The sequence below is a fragment of the Typopeltis vanoorti genome, chromosome 8 (genome assembly GCF_054136105.1).
Source record: "Typopeltis vanoorti isolate ZY-2024b chromosome 8, IOZ_Tvanoo_1.0, whole genome shotgun sequence".
Lineage (NCBI taxonomy): Eukaryota > Metazoa > Arthropoda > Arachnida > Uropygi > Thelyphonidae > Typopeltis > Typopeltis vanoorti.
This window is the reverse complement of record NC_143556.1, coordinates 143,610,950-143,627,810: the sequence shown is the minus strand read 5'-3', so window position 1 is coordinate 143,627,810 and position 16,861 is coordinate 143,610,950. Positions and strand designations below refer to the sequence as shown.

Sequence of the window (16,861 nt, the reverse complement as noted above, 5' to 3'; positions counted from 1 at the left end):
GATTTACGTGTGTTTAAAAAAGAAAAAAAAAAAGGAGGATGCTGTCTAAAGCAATTTAGTGATATTCGCGAACATCTACACATCCCTAATTACACAAATCTGCCAATCTGAATGCCTTAATTCTTTTTGATTCTTATAAATAAACTTATTTTTAGCTGCTCCGATTTTGAAAATAGTTTTTCCCTATTAAATTTTAATTATTACAGACTGGTAAGAACAAATTCCGTGTATGTATAAAAACACAACTCATTTTAGTGTCCATTTATTTTGGCACATTTCTACACTGAAATATCATGCTTGTTTGAAGGAAATACTAAAAACTAGTAAGAAAATAGGTGAATCGGATGTGAAATGCGTATTCATATAACTTTTTCTATGAGATCGAGGACCCTAAAGAAAAAGCAGATTCGGTTGTCTTTCTCAGAAGCATACAAAAAATTTGCAAGGCTTCAAAAGTTGTCGACCACGTTTTTCATATTTTACTATATTAAGTAGAGGTCCAAAATTTTAAGTTTCCTTCGAGTAAACACAAGTAGCAATGAGAATGGATGAAGGAATTATTATTTTAGAAACTTATAATATAATATTAAAGACATTTCGTGTGGCAAAGAATCTTTAACTGACTGCAAAACACCTAAAATATTCGTATTAGCAGCAGAAATTCTAACAAAACAGGGAAATATTGAAGACAAAATCGCGGGCCTGTTTTCTATTTGACAACTCGGGGACTTGATTTAGCAATTAAAAACCCAATTTCTATTTCGCATTTTGGAGAAGGAAGAGGCAAAATGACTCAACCCAAACAGATCTTTCCTGTTTGATATCAGCAGCAGTAAATTGCCTTGGCCTGTCTCTGAACGGATTCCAAGTATAGCCATCGACTCTTGTATCCGCCGGATGAAAGAAACGATGACAAACACTCATACAACTCATTACGTCAGTAGGTCACGGCATTGGAACTGCGCACAATCGACAAGTGTTCTTACGCGGTCCGAAGTTACGCAGATATTAGTTCAGGGTGTTTACGAATTCCTTTCAGGCTCCTTATCAATGACTGGACGACGAAAGGCATCTTGAAAATACTAAACAAACAGAAGCGGCAGTAAACATCTCAGATGGACCCTTTCATAAAAATAAAACTGAATTCCTTCACCCTCTCCTTTCAGAAAGAGAAACACAGAAATGCCGTCGCAATCGCAAAATATTTAAAGAATAAACACAATTAAACGCGCGTCGATTCATAGAAATCGCCCTATACGTTCGAAATATTTCCCCTCTCCATACGTAACATCACCTCCCTTGAGAAGCTTGACATTGTCCATGGAGATATCAAGGTTTTGGTGAGGATTCTTTTTCTTAATTTTTTTTATAATTTTAAATTGGTCTCATCTTGCAACAAGTTTTATATGACAAACAACACCCTTTCATGTATGTTTGATAAGTTTTTTCTTATATAGAACCTCTCACATGACTCTATGCATAAGAAAAGGTTTGAGCACCCTCTAGTCTAACATATCAGTATTAAGTGGTCCGTGTCGAGTGACATCAATAATTAACGAATGGTTTTACGCCAACATAATTCTTCTGCTGATTGTAAGGTTTGCACTTTGAATTTCAAAGATTTAAAGCTGTGTATCATATTGGAGACGTATTACAGGAGGTGGAGGAAGCGCGTGATCTTGGGATATTGGTGGATAAAGAACTGAAATTCAAGGCACATATTGCACAGGTGATAAAAACAGCACATAGAAATGCCAGTATACTAAGAAGAAGAAGAATACTGAGAAGTTGGGATAAGGATGTAGTCATTCTGCTGTACAAGGCTTTAATTAGACCACATCTGAACTACAGCGCATCGATTTGGTCACCTGGGTGAGAAGCAAGCTGCGGAAAAAGTTCAGAGGCGAATCGCAAAAGCAATATTGGGATTGTGGAATACTCACTATGAAGACAGGTTGAGAGAATGTAGATTACAGACGCCAGTCAGTAGGCGGAAGAGGGGCGATATGATTGAGACATATAAATTGCTAAGGGGTGCTTATGAAATAGATACCGAGGATATTTTTCAAAGGGTTGAAGGAGGGAAGGGGATGGATACAAGAGGTCATTCTTGGAAGTTGTATAAAGGTGTGGTGCGAAAGAGAGTGCGGCATGACTTTTTTGCATGGAGAGTGGTTGGTGAGTGGAATTTAAAGTTCTAAAAAAGAAAACAAAACAAAACAAGTGAAGTTCAGTCTTCATTCAAGGATAGAAAGTGACATATTTGAATCTCATTTACTTATTTCAGTTTATTAGACGGAAATGAGTATCTGCCATTTAATGACAGTTACATCGATATAAAGCGCAAACCCATCAGTGTGTTGAAGCTATTTGGATGCGTGTGCGACATTCAATGCATTTTTCCAATGCGTACGTGGTTTAGTAAAGATCTTATGAAAAATGCGTGGATATGAATCATTGGACTCGACGCTTATTCACTCTGCCTAAGAGTTCAGAAGACAGTGGTGTTATTAAACGGACGGATGTAATTTTCACCCCACTAAAAACATTTATCCATAACGGAACTCTCCAGTATCTCATTAAGGCTAAATAAGGCAACGTTTTAGTTTTCTTCCATGGCTTCTAACGTGCAGCAATGCACTGCCACAGTCTACCGATGATATCGCGTCGCGGTTATTTCAAGTAGATGGCGCCACTAGTGCCTACACGATAATTATCAATACACTATTACTATTATTACGGCAACTCCAGGGAGTCATTAGACTCATCGAGGGAGGCCCCAAATCATATTCATCACAACTATTCGACATTCATACAGTATCTATCATACCTTGCCTTAAACTCATTCACTGTCACAGCATTCACCACAGACTCAGGGAGCGCATTCCACTCATTCACTACTCTAAAAGTAAAGAACATAGCTCTAACACCTTTACTAACCACACTTTTGCCCAGTTTCCATGGATGTCCCCTAGTCCTCCCACAACCAGCCCTGTTCTCAAAAATATCTTCTGAATTAATTTTATAGAAACCCTTCAGTAATTTGAATGTCTCAATCATATCTCCCCTCCTCCACCTATCAACCAATTTTTGCAACCCACAAATCCTCAACCTGTTCTCATACGGTTCATTCCACAGACCTGCTATCATCTTTGTCACTCGCCTCTGGATCCTCTCCACCTCCTCCCCATCAAGAAGAAACCTAGGTGACCAAATCTGAGCACAGTAGTCGAGATGGGGTCTTATCAAGGCTCGATACAGAGGAACAATAACCTGCTTGTCTCTGTGCGCTTTCAATAAATTTTTTAAAAGATACGTAGCCAATATGCAAATGCATTGCTTCCGATTCTTGTTGTTCAACTCCAGCGTTTTTTGTGGTAAAAAAAAAAGAAAAAAAAGTGAAACTGGAATATACTTTTTCACCAATATATATATATATATATATATATATATATATATATGATTAGTACTATTAACTCGGGGTTGGGATATGTTCATTTTTCTAAATTCACTGACTTAAAACCCGAGAATTATAACACAATGACATTTATTTGAAAAAAACGCAACATGTTTCGTCAAGAATGACTTTATCAGGCGATAAGAACATAGAAAGATATTAAAAGACACGAAATTAACATTGACACACTCTAAAGCTATACAATTATAAAGCCATAATATTCGACTGTAAATTTCGATGTTAATTTCGTGTCTTTTAATATCTTTCTATGTTCTTATCGCCTGATGAAGTCATTTTTGACGAAACATGTTGCGTTTTTTTTTTTTTTCAAATAAATGTCATTGTGTTATAATTCTCGGGTTTTAAGTCAGTTAATTTAGAAAAATGAACATATATATATATATATATATATATATATATATATATATTTCAATTTGTTTTATTTTTGTAAAAACCGGAATGAGGAATAAGTGTTTTTTTCGCTATTATAATAAAATTCCACGTTAGGAAATTGTCCATGGGTCAGAAGCATTTGAAATTTGGATTAAGATCAGCCCATTGATTGATGCACCTTTTTGAAGAAGCTTTTAAAGACCAGTGAAGCTTGGAATTTTCTCGGCATTGTATGTTTTGCCCTATACTTTCGTGCATTTTGAAGAATTGTTTAAAAGTAAAGGATAAATGTGCAACTGGTGGGAGGGGGCTGCAAAATGCATTCAATAATGTTAAGGAAAGTGATAATTTTTGCGTAAAAAACATAAGAAAAAACTTAGGCAACAAAAAAGCAATATTACGAAAATGTAAATATGCAACAACCCCCCCCCCACACACACACACTGCTATCCCCTCAAAAACCAGTCCATAAAAATTACGCTTGTTAAAACGCCTAAAACTGAATTTAACAGCCTCCTTAAAAGTTCAGTAATCGATGGAAAATCTTTCAGTTAGCAGCTTTTTAAGTTATTTAACTTGGCAACATCGCTCTTCTCTCCCAAATTAGGAATTTGATCTAAAATAGTGTTCTTGTTGAAAAGTCGTATTACTCAAAACTCCATCTCATAGTAAAATTTTTGAAATCGCTCACTCGGGTGGAACTTAAATTCCTATCAACAAATTCAGATGCTTTTAACACTTCAAAACTCATCTAAAATGTTTGGAGCGCTTTTATATCATTTTCCCCCTTATGATGAAAATAAAGAAGAACCAGCTGCAAATTATATGGAAGTAGAATTCTATATTTTTACGTGAGCTGAGGCATAATTTTCTTATATATATTTATTCAAAAAACATAAAGTAAGCGTGGTTTTATCGCTAGTCCGATCATGAAAATGCACCGAAATTCTCTTTAAAAAATTAAAATAAAAATCCAAATTTTAAACAGAAAATTCTCATGAAATTTAGTCTTCAATATTTGTAAATATTTTCCTCGGCGAGTTCTAGCACAGCGACTACAGTACAGCGCTGCTGCTGTCTCGTGCCAATTTTGAAGGTGTGGCATTTGGCACCTTACATGCACTAATAGCAAAAGCTAATCCTAAATTCACTCGCATCGCCTCCATAGCTCGGTCTGGACGACGATGTAACGTTCATAACGTCAGGTAGAGTTGAAAAGAGCTAGAATTTGAACCTTTACAAGGGCTTTTCAAACGAAGGTAAGTTAGCCATAGAAGGTAGGTCAATAGAGTTGCTAGAACAGACTGCGCGTCCCCTTTGGCAGTCAAAATTTAAAGTCACGCGTTTAAAGAGATTGATATCTGGAAGATATGCCGTGGCAGAGTGGGGGGAACAATGGAAAGCTATAAGTCAAGGAATTAGTACTATGCAGCATAGGTGAAGGAACTAATACTATTATAATCACAGTGGAAAAGATTTTCTTGCTTATTTCAGGCATAATGAAGTATCGCATTGTGTGCGAAAGGCTTTGGATTTAATTATCGCCATAGTTGGCGTGTCTGGCAGTTGTCCTATTTAACTATCGGCATAATGGAAGCCAGAACTATTAATTCTCAAGAGAAATCCAATTACAATTGTTTTATTATCGTGTCCTGTTTTTCTTTTTATAAAACCATTTCAAAGGTTATGTCATAAAAACGCGGCATGCATCACGACATTACGTCCTTTGATTTCTAAAAGAAAGAACACTCACGAAATCTAACATAGTTTCGAACGCCTCATTGCTTAAAGATATGCGCGGGCATAAAGACAATCGCTGTTATCACTCTCGTGTTATAATTACACGCGAGCCCGTCAGTTTGAGTAACAAAAGTCTGTCAGCAATTGTCGTTTAATAAAACGTGCTTGAAAGTCACAGCGTTCGTCATTCAACTAGGTGGAGTTTGGCAAAAGTCGTGGGCTTAAAGATACGTTGTCAGATCCAGGAAGCCATTCGTTGCGTGTTTGTTTGTCCAGACTGTATATCTTCGAGCTTCGCAATCAATTATGTTCACTAAATATAGCAGGTTGTTGATAAGCAGCGTTTAAAACACAATGCATGCGGCGAAAAGAATGCACTTTTCTTCTTTCTGCGAAGAACTCTGAAAACTTCCTAATCATTACAGTCCGTTTCTTCTAGAACGACACTTCGTTTAATCAAGGAGACTCCATTCCTTTAAGACACAATGGCATCATTAATCCTGTCGAAACTCAATCCTTTGATTAGAGCCTTTTAACACCGCAAATTATGATCAACAAAGAGAATAGAAATATCGGGAAAGAATTGCACTCTACAGACTCCTTAAGTAAGAGAAATGATCTTGTTTCTCTGCTTTACTATTAGCCAACCTCTCCCCATTTCTTATACTTATGTTACTGATCTTCGCTATCAAATATATCTGAGAAGTATTTACAAAGCACGAGTGAAAATACTTCGTCGACAACGCAGGGGTTTACATGGGAAACGCCCTTGAGATAAATCTTAAAACTCGTGGTTACAAAATATGGCGGATTGTTCCGTGATTGCGCACGACACTTCTGGTTCCTTCGAAAAAGATACCTAATCAGTCTTACCTTGGAGAGCATTTTTCAAAACTCGATTCCTATGCTTGCGCTCATCAGTTCACAACCAATCTTGAATAATCAAGTGCTTCTAAAAAACCTCAAAACTAAACGTAGACTGGAGATCAATATTCATACAACGGTGAATAATCATCTGTACATTTATAGATGTAGGTGGACTGAAAAAAAAAAGAGAATAACAGACTGGATCCAGTTCATAGTCCAAAGAATGCATTAGAGTTTTGGTTTTGTGCAACTTACTTGAACCACCCCAAGAATAGCTCATCAGAATTGCAATTCTGGTGTTTGTTTAGGAAAGGACCAGAAAAATTCTCAATAACTTGAATACCAACTTGAATAGTGATCCTTCCGTCCCGTTCCCCTTTTCTCGAAATCTGTTCATAGTCATAGTCATCCTATAGAGCCTTGTTCTTCAACCTGTGGTCCGGAAATTTCCTGGCGATCCGCCAAAAATTTCTTCGTCTCTCAGAAACAACGCTCCAGCCATGTATATCATATTATCTAACCTCTAAGCAGCAGCAGATGTCGCACTTGCTAAAAATTGTAATTTTATAACATTGAATTTAATAAATAAAATACTATCTACATTGGTCTATGTTTTTGTCTTAGCCGTCAGCCGGTCCGCGAAATATTTCTCCTATTTGCACCGGTCCGCAGGAGTAAAACGTTTGAAGAACGCTGCTATAGAGTATTCTGTCATACTCATCTGGCATCTCCCGTACGGTACGAAAATAATCCTGTATTCAGCTCATCCAAACAAGGGCGGTAAGGGTCAGCCATTAAATGATCATCCTTTTGGGTTTCCTCGAAAACCAACGGAAAAGTTCGCTAACAGACAACTTCTTTGGTCAGTTACATTAATTAATGAGTAACCTCTAATATGTATTATGTTACTTGCTGCCCCACACAAGAACCCTTCATTGGACACAAGTTGTGGCGAGTTCTGGAAAACTCTTGAGTGACCCTCGATTTTTAGTTACTTAGTTTCAGTTACTGCAGCTCAGTAATTTCTCTGCGCCATAAAAGTTTTCTTTCGATGACCCAGATATGACGTAATGTTTCCATGACAACGGCAGTTCTTAACTTGAATGATAAAACACTCTTTTTTACTTTCAAAAACATTCTGTATTCACACTGACCACAAATGTTCTTCGAACTGAATTTAGGCGATACTTTAAAGCGCCTATCGAATCGATAGTTGCGAATTAACATATCTTAAGTGATAATAAATTAACGCAGTGTCATAGACGTTTTAAAGGAAATTTGCTTCCTAATTGCTCATTTTGAGATGAATATTACATTCTAAGTTACCGCAAATTTAAACCTTCCCTAAAAGGATCTTTTATTATTATTATTATGTGACACCTCCAGGGAGTCCAAAGATTCATCGAGGGAGAATGTGCTAACACATTCGAACAATATTCTCCTTCTAACTACTAACCGCGCTCAAACCTGCTTAATTTTTTGCGAGCCATTAGTAGCAGAGGCTCTACCAATTGACCAACCTTTGCTGGCAAATTTTTTAACATTGTAAATTCGGTGTAGTGTGTGTGTGCGTTCAAAACAATAACAGAGAGCCGTTCCCAAACAATACTGCATTGTGCAAAAGCCAGATCTCACTTAAGAGTAATTTCGGTGTTTTGATTAAATTCTTAAAATCGTTTAGTTGGAAGCTGAAGTGTCTGCAAGAACTTGCAGAGTACTCCAGGAAATCGTTAAGTTAAGGCAGAAATAACTTTCAATGCTTTCCAGTCTACGACTTTTCAAAATTTATTGAAATTATTTCCGATATAATTCGAATAGTTCCTGTCATATTTTAATCCAGTTTCGAATGTTTCTTCAGTGTTATTTCCGAAGAGAAACCAACGTGAGCAGAAACCAGAAGTTTTGCCTCAAGTCTAACGCTAACTTCCTGGTTGGGAACTTCTTCTTCTTCCTTGTGTTACTGCCTGAAACTCAATCCGCGACGCAACTCAAAGTAGTCAACAGTAAAAACAGTGTGTCTGTGTGTTCACTCTGTGTATATATGCGTACGTGCGTGCACGCTTTCACTTTCCAGGGGATGTAGAGATTTTCTATTAAGATGCTTATATTTTTTCAAGAAAACAGAAAGCAACGCTTTTGTAACTGTGGGCTTGTTATTCATAAAACACAGAAGAGTGAAAAATGAGAATAAAATCAGTCAATTTTGAAAGCATTTAGAATTTTTCAAGAATTCTAAGTCACTTCTAAATGAATAAAATATAAAACGAAGTCAGTCTCATCAATCATTTCTTCAAAAACTCCTTTGTAGAGCTGCTTCGTATGACGGCCACCGGCAATCAAGGGAGGGGGGGGGTTCAATAATAATAAAACAGGACTGTGCACCAACATTAGTCCTAATTTTCTGTTGACATACTAAAGTTTTAATCAGTAAATCTTTGGATCGTTTCAACAGGAAGCGATTTCAAATCGAATTTTATTAATTCGATTTGAAGCGATAATCAAATTCTGTGCGATTTAAATAAAAAACATCCTTTTAAATGTTTCAAGGATAAAAGACCGATTACTTACATGAAGAAGAAATTATAAAGCAAATCCGTGTGTGCTATTAGGAATTGTTACATCAACGTCTTACTGGGGAAATATTCTGTCGATTATAACTGGAATGATCAAGTTCCATAGAGAATCGCTCTCTCGTACCACACCGCGTGGGACACGAAGAACCGTTATAAGGGCTTTTCAACTGAAGGTTTGTCGGCGGTCTTATAGTTTTTAGTTGTGTTAAATACAACTCCAAATACCTCAACTAAGTCTTGTCACAACTACCTTATTTTCATTATGTGAAAATGTTTTGCATTCTTGCGCAGCCAAGCTTATTAAGCATTCCCAGCAACGTTTTCGGTTTTTATGGTAGAATGAATACCCCCCAGTCAAACTAAATAAATAATCAGTATTTATAAATTATTATAAATACTAACTGAGATTTCTCAGTTAGTATTTATAGAGTATCGTGAACTCAGTTATCATTCCAACAAATGGTTTCTGCTATTTCATTAAAAGATTTCCTGCTTCCTCCTGGCTGAAGCTTTCTCGTATTTAAAAAAAAAAAAAAAAATGGCTACAACAAATTTCCATTTCACATTTAACAAAAAGATAAATACCGTTAGAAAGATTCTACATTTCACGTTCTACCTACACCTACAGACGCTTTCATCCCTAATTAGTCCGTTTGTGTTCCAGAAATCGAAGTGTTTTTCACGCAGTATGCGGCCATGCATATACTGTTGCACGCTCTCACCAGACTGGTAGCGTGTGATCCATCGCACATCCCTTACATATGCGGCTTACGTTCCTGTCAGTGCTTAGTGAGTGTTCTTACTTGCAAGAGGCTTCCGTAACTTTTTGATCAAATTCCTGCGTCCAGTGATGGAGTAAGGTGATGGAAGTACCCTGCATGGTTCGTGATCTGTCCGGATGCCGGTACTGGTTGTCACTTCGGTGCTCCTCCACTCTACATACGAGAAGCCCTTTTTATCCAACTAAATTTACGTTAACCCGAATGCAAGGAATGGGTTATACGAAGTAAATCAACAGCCCATCTCAACTTCTTTTAGACATCCAGGACCACAATTCATACTTATTTGTGCACTTCATGATTATAAATGAGAAGCTTCTGAATATTACGAATCGACTATATTTTAGCCATGAACTTGGAAAAGAAAAAGAAAATCAGCACTGCAAACACCTGAGATGGAGTCAGCTGTTTGCACCGATGGTCGATTTAAGTATCTCCGATACTTTTTAGAGTGAAAGCTGAAAGATCACTGTACGTTCTTATCGACTTAAAAAAAGTTCTTATAGCCTACTTCGTATAGGTAGTTTTTCTTTTTGTTTCCGACGAATTAAAAGTTTTAATTCGCTCTCTTTTCCTGAAATTTTTGCTTGAGAAATGACCAGTTGGGCATTAACTGTCTTGGGGATGATTTACCAGGCAGAACTCCCACGTCCACACGTAAAGGCTACCATTTTTTCGAGTGCAACAGGAATGCAAATCGGCACCTTTTTTTCCCTGTACGTTGTAAATTTTAAAGAGAATTATTTCAGTCGTTGAATAAATTCCATTCTGAAGCTGAACTAGAATTGATTTCGTGTTTAATTATCTAAAGAATCGCTTTAGCACTATAACAGATATCTTTCTCGCAAATAGAAAGAATCAGAAATCGGCATTCATCAAAACTTCAAATGAAGAAAGAAGAAAATTTCAGGGGAAGGAAGGACATTTACCAGCTTGTAAAAAGACGTGTGACAACGTTTAGCGGATGCCATCCCGAGCCATTTGTACTGAAATTGGACAATCCGTTTTTTTAAGAGAGAAAAAATAAAACTGCAATAGCGACACACGTAATTAACTCTAAAAAGGTGTTTGCCTATCTTCGGGTGAGAAATTCTGACACCCCTCTCTGTACGAGACCAGAGCTTCAATGATATGCATCAACCATTCTACATTAAATAATATAAATAATGTTGATAATACTTTCTTAAATACAAAAAACTCTGATTTCAGTTCGTTTATTTACTATTTGTTATTCACAGAAATATTCACGAGCTCAACTGTTGGGCTCCAAAATTGAGGCTATTGATTATCACGGTGACATCCAGGGTATCAATAACGCCAACTTCGTTAGTAGTTTTTTTTTTTTTTTTAATAATCGATTAAACTGATCTTAACGACAACCAAATATTCCCATACTCTAGTAAGTGGGGCATTAGTCATATGATTTTATTGTTTATAATGCAATGCAAACTCCACACATTTGCGTCAACAATTCTAACCGATTTAAATAAAAAAATAATTTTAAAAAAATGTTCGCTATTTCCCGTTTCCTCTTTCTGTCATTCTTCAGTAGAAGTGATTACAACGTCCACTCAAGCTGCAACACGGCCACACATTCGTTTCACTTTCTCAGAAGAGTTCTTAAGAACATTTTCCGCTTTCCCTTCAGGTCACACCTTGGACGCCATCCACTCCACATTTACTTCTGCAATCATTCAAGACTCGGGCCGAGCGCGACCCTAGCTGACTGCATTCCTTGAGCGCGTACAAAACACCTCCTGTTCAGAGTACGTTAACTCCGACAGTTGCTTCAATAAGCGCGTGTTCATTTACACCACCCCGCCTGCCTGTAATTTACAGACAAGACTTGGGTTTCCTTCGCATACAACGCGGAAATATTGGAATTTGCAAACTTGCTCCTTGGATTCATTGCAACATGCGTAGCTTTTGACAGCTCTTCCAACCATGAGAGTCATCTGCGTTAATGACAGACTAGCGCAAACTAAATTAATTAACTAACTGGAATGCAACAAGCCGTTTCCTAATCCACTTCTCCAAATATCTGCGAATGCTTAGAAATGATTCTCGTTGGCGCACTAGTTTCGTAAACTGAAAATTTCTATAAATATTAAATTGAAGGTGAAGTACTCGATCTTAGGGGGTAGTGGAGGAGTTATGCAGCTAAGAAATACCAGCGGCAAAATTAAACAAAAACAGACAAAAGCGCATAAGAACGCTCGCAATTACCCGACATAATGTATTAGCATCATAAGCCTTGCCAACCAAACAAAATCTTAAACCGAATCACTTTTTACCAAGTTCGTTTCCATGAACTTTATATGACGGTGTACTTTATATGTTTATTTCGAACATATAAAGTACACCCTGAAGATGGCCAATTAACGAAAGGTTTCGATATCCGACAACTAAACTGACGATTGAACTTTGCTATTAATACTTCATCAAAATAAAATAAAATAAAATAAGAAAGTAATAACCATTCTAAACACTGATCACATGTCTAATTTAACTACATATTTTATCAGTAAAAAGTTTAACTACACAGAAGTTAAACCAATATCCGTGTTTATAAGAGGACTCTTAATATAATTGCAAAACATGATCCGAAATTAAGCAATTGTTCTTGCATTTCATGAGCGCATTTTTCTTCAACGCGAAATCTAAGTAAATATCAGCAGCAGATTTAAATCAGTAATATCTGCTGGCGAGTATATATTCTAGTATATATTTGAAAAAAAAAAGTTATAAGCTTGCTAAAAGTATGTTGTAAGGAAAGATATTCATTTCGCAGTGACTGGGGAAAAAAAAGTATGCCTGTGCTAAGAAACACAAGGCATGGTTGCATACGAAGCTTATTCTACCTTTATTACAGTTCCGTCAGTGTTGCGCTACTGATTTAAGATATTTCGAGATAAATGAAGGAAGCTCACTACAGCCTCACTGGTGGATTTAAGGAGAAAGATACAGACAAAAAATCCTAATTAGCAATTGTTGAACTCACACGAACAACAAAACTCATAGTGAGGAGAGATTCTTCAAAATAAAGGGTGATTAAATAATAATAATAATAATAATAATAATAATAATAATGATAATAATAATACGTCTTTTGGACTGCAGTAGGAGAGGGTTATTTTAGAAATCCGAACAGCAGAAACTCGGATAAACAAGAGTTTAGAATAATGGTCCCCTCTCGAGCTCCATGAGATGCTATTAGGATGTAGTCGCTCTGTCGATCCGAAGCCCTGCCAGATCGATCTCAGATGTTCATGTTTTACAATGACTATTTATAACCAGCCAGATGGCGATCGATTTCCAACTACAAGCAAGAGAACTAAAAGTAGAGAACTCATTCTCATAAAAAGGTTGACGACCACAAAAGTAGACTTGGGCTGAATTATTTTGCGTTCTTTCTAGCCTTAAATAATCCAACAGTAATAAGAACATCCCTGGGGATTTCAGTCACTTAAATTACACATTCACGTCTATGTGTTTACCACAGAACGATTAAGAAAGAAAACAGCAATTTCTTTAGATCCGTCAAAGTTTACCACAATATTCTTACCTCGAAATAGTCCGCAACGATGTTCACCCCGCACTCTACACAAATACGCAGTACGGAGACGCTTTTAAAACAGTCTTCGGCACAATTACGAGTTCAAGTAACCTTGTGGCACGCATCTTTTATGTATCCTCCATCCAACCGCCGTTTCTGAATAACAAAGAAACAATTACGAAGTGGGCACATAAAGTGCACCGCAGTGAGAGTTGGTCATTGTGCAAGTGTGAAATGACGGCCGTAAAAAAGTAAGTCTACAAGGTTGCCGCATTCCGAACATATACACGAAGGACGGACATACTTTCAATTTCTTGATCAGATAACAAGAGCCTCGCAACCATTAAAGTACACCCTCAAATAAACACCGTTTTTCTCTTACAGGTTTTATCACTTCCTTCTAAGACCTCCAACATTCTTTTGTATAAGCAATTTCTCTATAGATAAACAAACAAAACGTGTTTTTTGTTCATCATTTTCTCTATAGCACACCCCAGCTTTTTTTTGTTCATTGGAAATACTCATTAATTCATCTTAGTGGGCCGCAGCCTGGCCTTTCTCTCTTTTTTTTTTTTTTTATTAAAAGCTTCAAACTCCCAGCGCTCTCATTGATACTTGGTAGTCGTTAACGAATCCACCGCGTAGACCTTTGTCATAATTATAAACATTCATCCATCAAATCCCTAATCTTTTTCTTACTTTTTTTTTTTCGGAAAAAAAAAAAAAGGAAACGAAAACTTCCCCTAAGTTGCAATCTCTCAGTTTAGCCAAGTTGAATCCTGTTTTATATCTTTCCTGTCGCAAGACAAAGAGTAAGCTGTTTAAAATATGTTTCCCCTTTTGAGACATCCCTCTCTTCGTTACCTTTCATTTCTTCTTACAGTCAACAGGATCAAAGAAACATTCAAAAAAATTAAATAAATAATTCAAAATGAAGTGAGTTCGGTGTATATCACATAAAGGGAGAAAAAAAAAATAAAAACTACAAAGTGTATCATAAACACTCAGCTTGTTAAAAGGCATTCAACGCCAACAAATTAAATCAGCGTCATTACAAAGAGCAAGCACGAACATGCAATTCTCTGTCACAAACGCGTTGAAATACAAACAGAAGAGTGCGCAGTGGAGAACACTTCCTAAACAATGAAACAAATATTCGCATTTTAGTTCTTTTTTTCCTGTGAATCTATATCATACTTCCCTGCTCTAATTTAGTGGCAGAGAGTGTAACGAGGCCATAACACTTCGCCCCACGTACGGTGTCAAAGGGTGAAGAAATATACGATTTCAGTTTTATTTTTCCAAGTCAAGAATGCATGAAATAAGAGTATAATACATTCCACTTTGTAGCAGATTTATTGTAGCGGCCCACGAAGATTTAAGTCAACTATAATGGCTATTTCAGACCCCGAGGCGAGCGAGATGTTTAGCAGCCTTGAGGTATGGTCTTTAATGATTACTTCTGCTGATATCAGAACAGGTTGCGGGGCAGGAAATAAAAATACACGTTATAAAAACCCTTAGGCAGATTTAAGATGGAAATAATATAAATATTAAATATAACAGAATAAAAACAGTTCCGTTACGTTTAATGTGCTCGATAAATTTTCTATACGTGTACAAAATGCAATTCAATTTGGATATTATAAAAATACTTCCATTATGTCATACAGTGAGTGTTGCCCTCTGCTGGAACTATTCGGTATTAATAACATGAAAGAAAGGCAAGTTGATTATGATATTATGATGTTGACTTCAGATGCCTTTCCCCCCTTTTTTTTAAATAAAATAGGAAGAACTAATTCTGTACAACGTGTGGAGTCAAAGTTTCATATTTCATTTGAAAAAATGAATTGTCAAATTCGATTCCTTCAAAGGACAACTGCGGCTGCCTTAAAATAACGACGTCGCTGCTGTTTTCTTTTACTGCTACATTCACTTCACTTGAGTCAAAATTAAGGGACTTATTTTTCTGGCTCAAAAGTAAGTCACTATCATGAGAAAGTAAATAAGGATTTACTTGCATGTTGCTAATTCACAACCCAGAATATGAATGCCCTTTAAAAATATCTCAAGTTCCGACAAGGAGAAAGAAATCAATAGCGAAGTTCGTTTTCGGTTGCGGAGGAAGATAAGCTGAATGCTTCCCTGGTTTAAGTCGGGAAGTACACACAAGAAACCTGCTTTTAGCTAAAGGAGAGTCGTGCCAACCACGACTGACCTGTTTTGGTCGAGACGCTCTTTTACGTACACTAAGTTGTAAAGTAGGAAACTTAAAAAAAATCTTCACATCCCAAACGGGATCATCAAAATTAAAAATAAACTAAAATTCTAAAGCTGCAGGCGAAGCTAAAAATCGTTTGAATTTTATTTCGCTTTAACTTTTTATGATTTTAAAGTTATTCACCACGTATATGAAATGAGAAAATTTAAAACTTAATACCATGTCAAGGATAGCTGCCGATCAACCCGTACATGATCATTAAAAAACGGCGGTCCCGAAAACATTCTGATTACCTTTGACCTTTACATAAAGTTGTTCGCTGATAAAATAATGATTGTGACTATCATCCCTGTTGACAAGCAAAGCACACAGCTGCCTTGCTCTAGTAAAGATAGCATTAAAATGAAGAAATATTAATACATCGCGGATAATTTGGTCCTTTATCGTCGGAACACACCAATTAAGTGTTTAATTAGTAATGCAAACCATCGAAGGAGCAAATTATCCATGCCTTAAAAAGAATAGTTTGGAAACTTACGTACTGGCTGTTAATCTTTCCCCAATGCACACACCACACCACACCAGAGGGCTACACACCCTTTAAAATGTAAGACGGGAGAGAGACGAACGGGAGGATGAAAAGAAAGTTCTTGTGCGTCCGCGAACTAATCACACATGTTCATAACACTCCAAGGGCTGCGACTCTAAAACACCGTCTCGCTCACTACCTCGAGTACTTCTGCGTTGTGAACGTACCCCGTTCTGCACGCACGTGGCCACTGCTCCACCTGTCACGCGCAAAATTTCGCTACTAGAAACCTACAACGTGGGTCAGTAAATCGGGACTGCTATTGGTGAAGGAAGGTGACGTCACAGTTTTGGCTCATTGAACATGACCTAGATTCCACGCTTGGAAGAATGCGGACTGCAGGCAGCTTTGGCACTGCAGGCGCCCAGTTGTGTGTGTGTGTGTGTGTGTGTGTGCTGCGAAAATAATAAGTTCAAATGGGGAAGAAGATATTACGGGTTTTTCTGAAAAAACATTACGATTCGACACGTCCCGATTCCGAACGCTGTCGGTTTTCATGGGACGAGTAAAATATCTTTTATTTTCGTTATTAATACACGAACAGTGTTACAGTGCTACTCCTCTCTCCGTCCCCATTGCCTCCCCCCTTTCTCTTAGTGTACTGCCTTGCCTCGAGAAGGATGATCTTCAAATGGGTAATCCGCAACACTGCACAGCAAGGTTGTATCCTTGGATTCTGTGCT

General features: G+C 37.1%; 1 protein-coding gene across 1 annotated transcript in view; it reads right to left on the bottom strand.

Moving 5' to 3' along the window:
- Positions 1-16,294, bottom strand: part of LOC150104400 (protocadherin Fat 4-like) — a 345,892-nt gene extending 329,598 nt beyond the window's left edge. The window contains exon 1 of the mRNA XM_090396350.1: positions 16,132-16,294. The gene's annotated coding sequence lies outside the window, so the exon portion shown is untranslated. The remainder of the gene's footprint in view (positions 1-16,131) is intronic.
- Between the last annotated feature and the right edge of the window lie 567 nt (positions 16,295-16,861).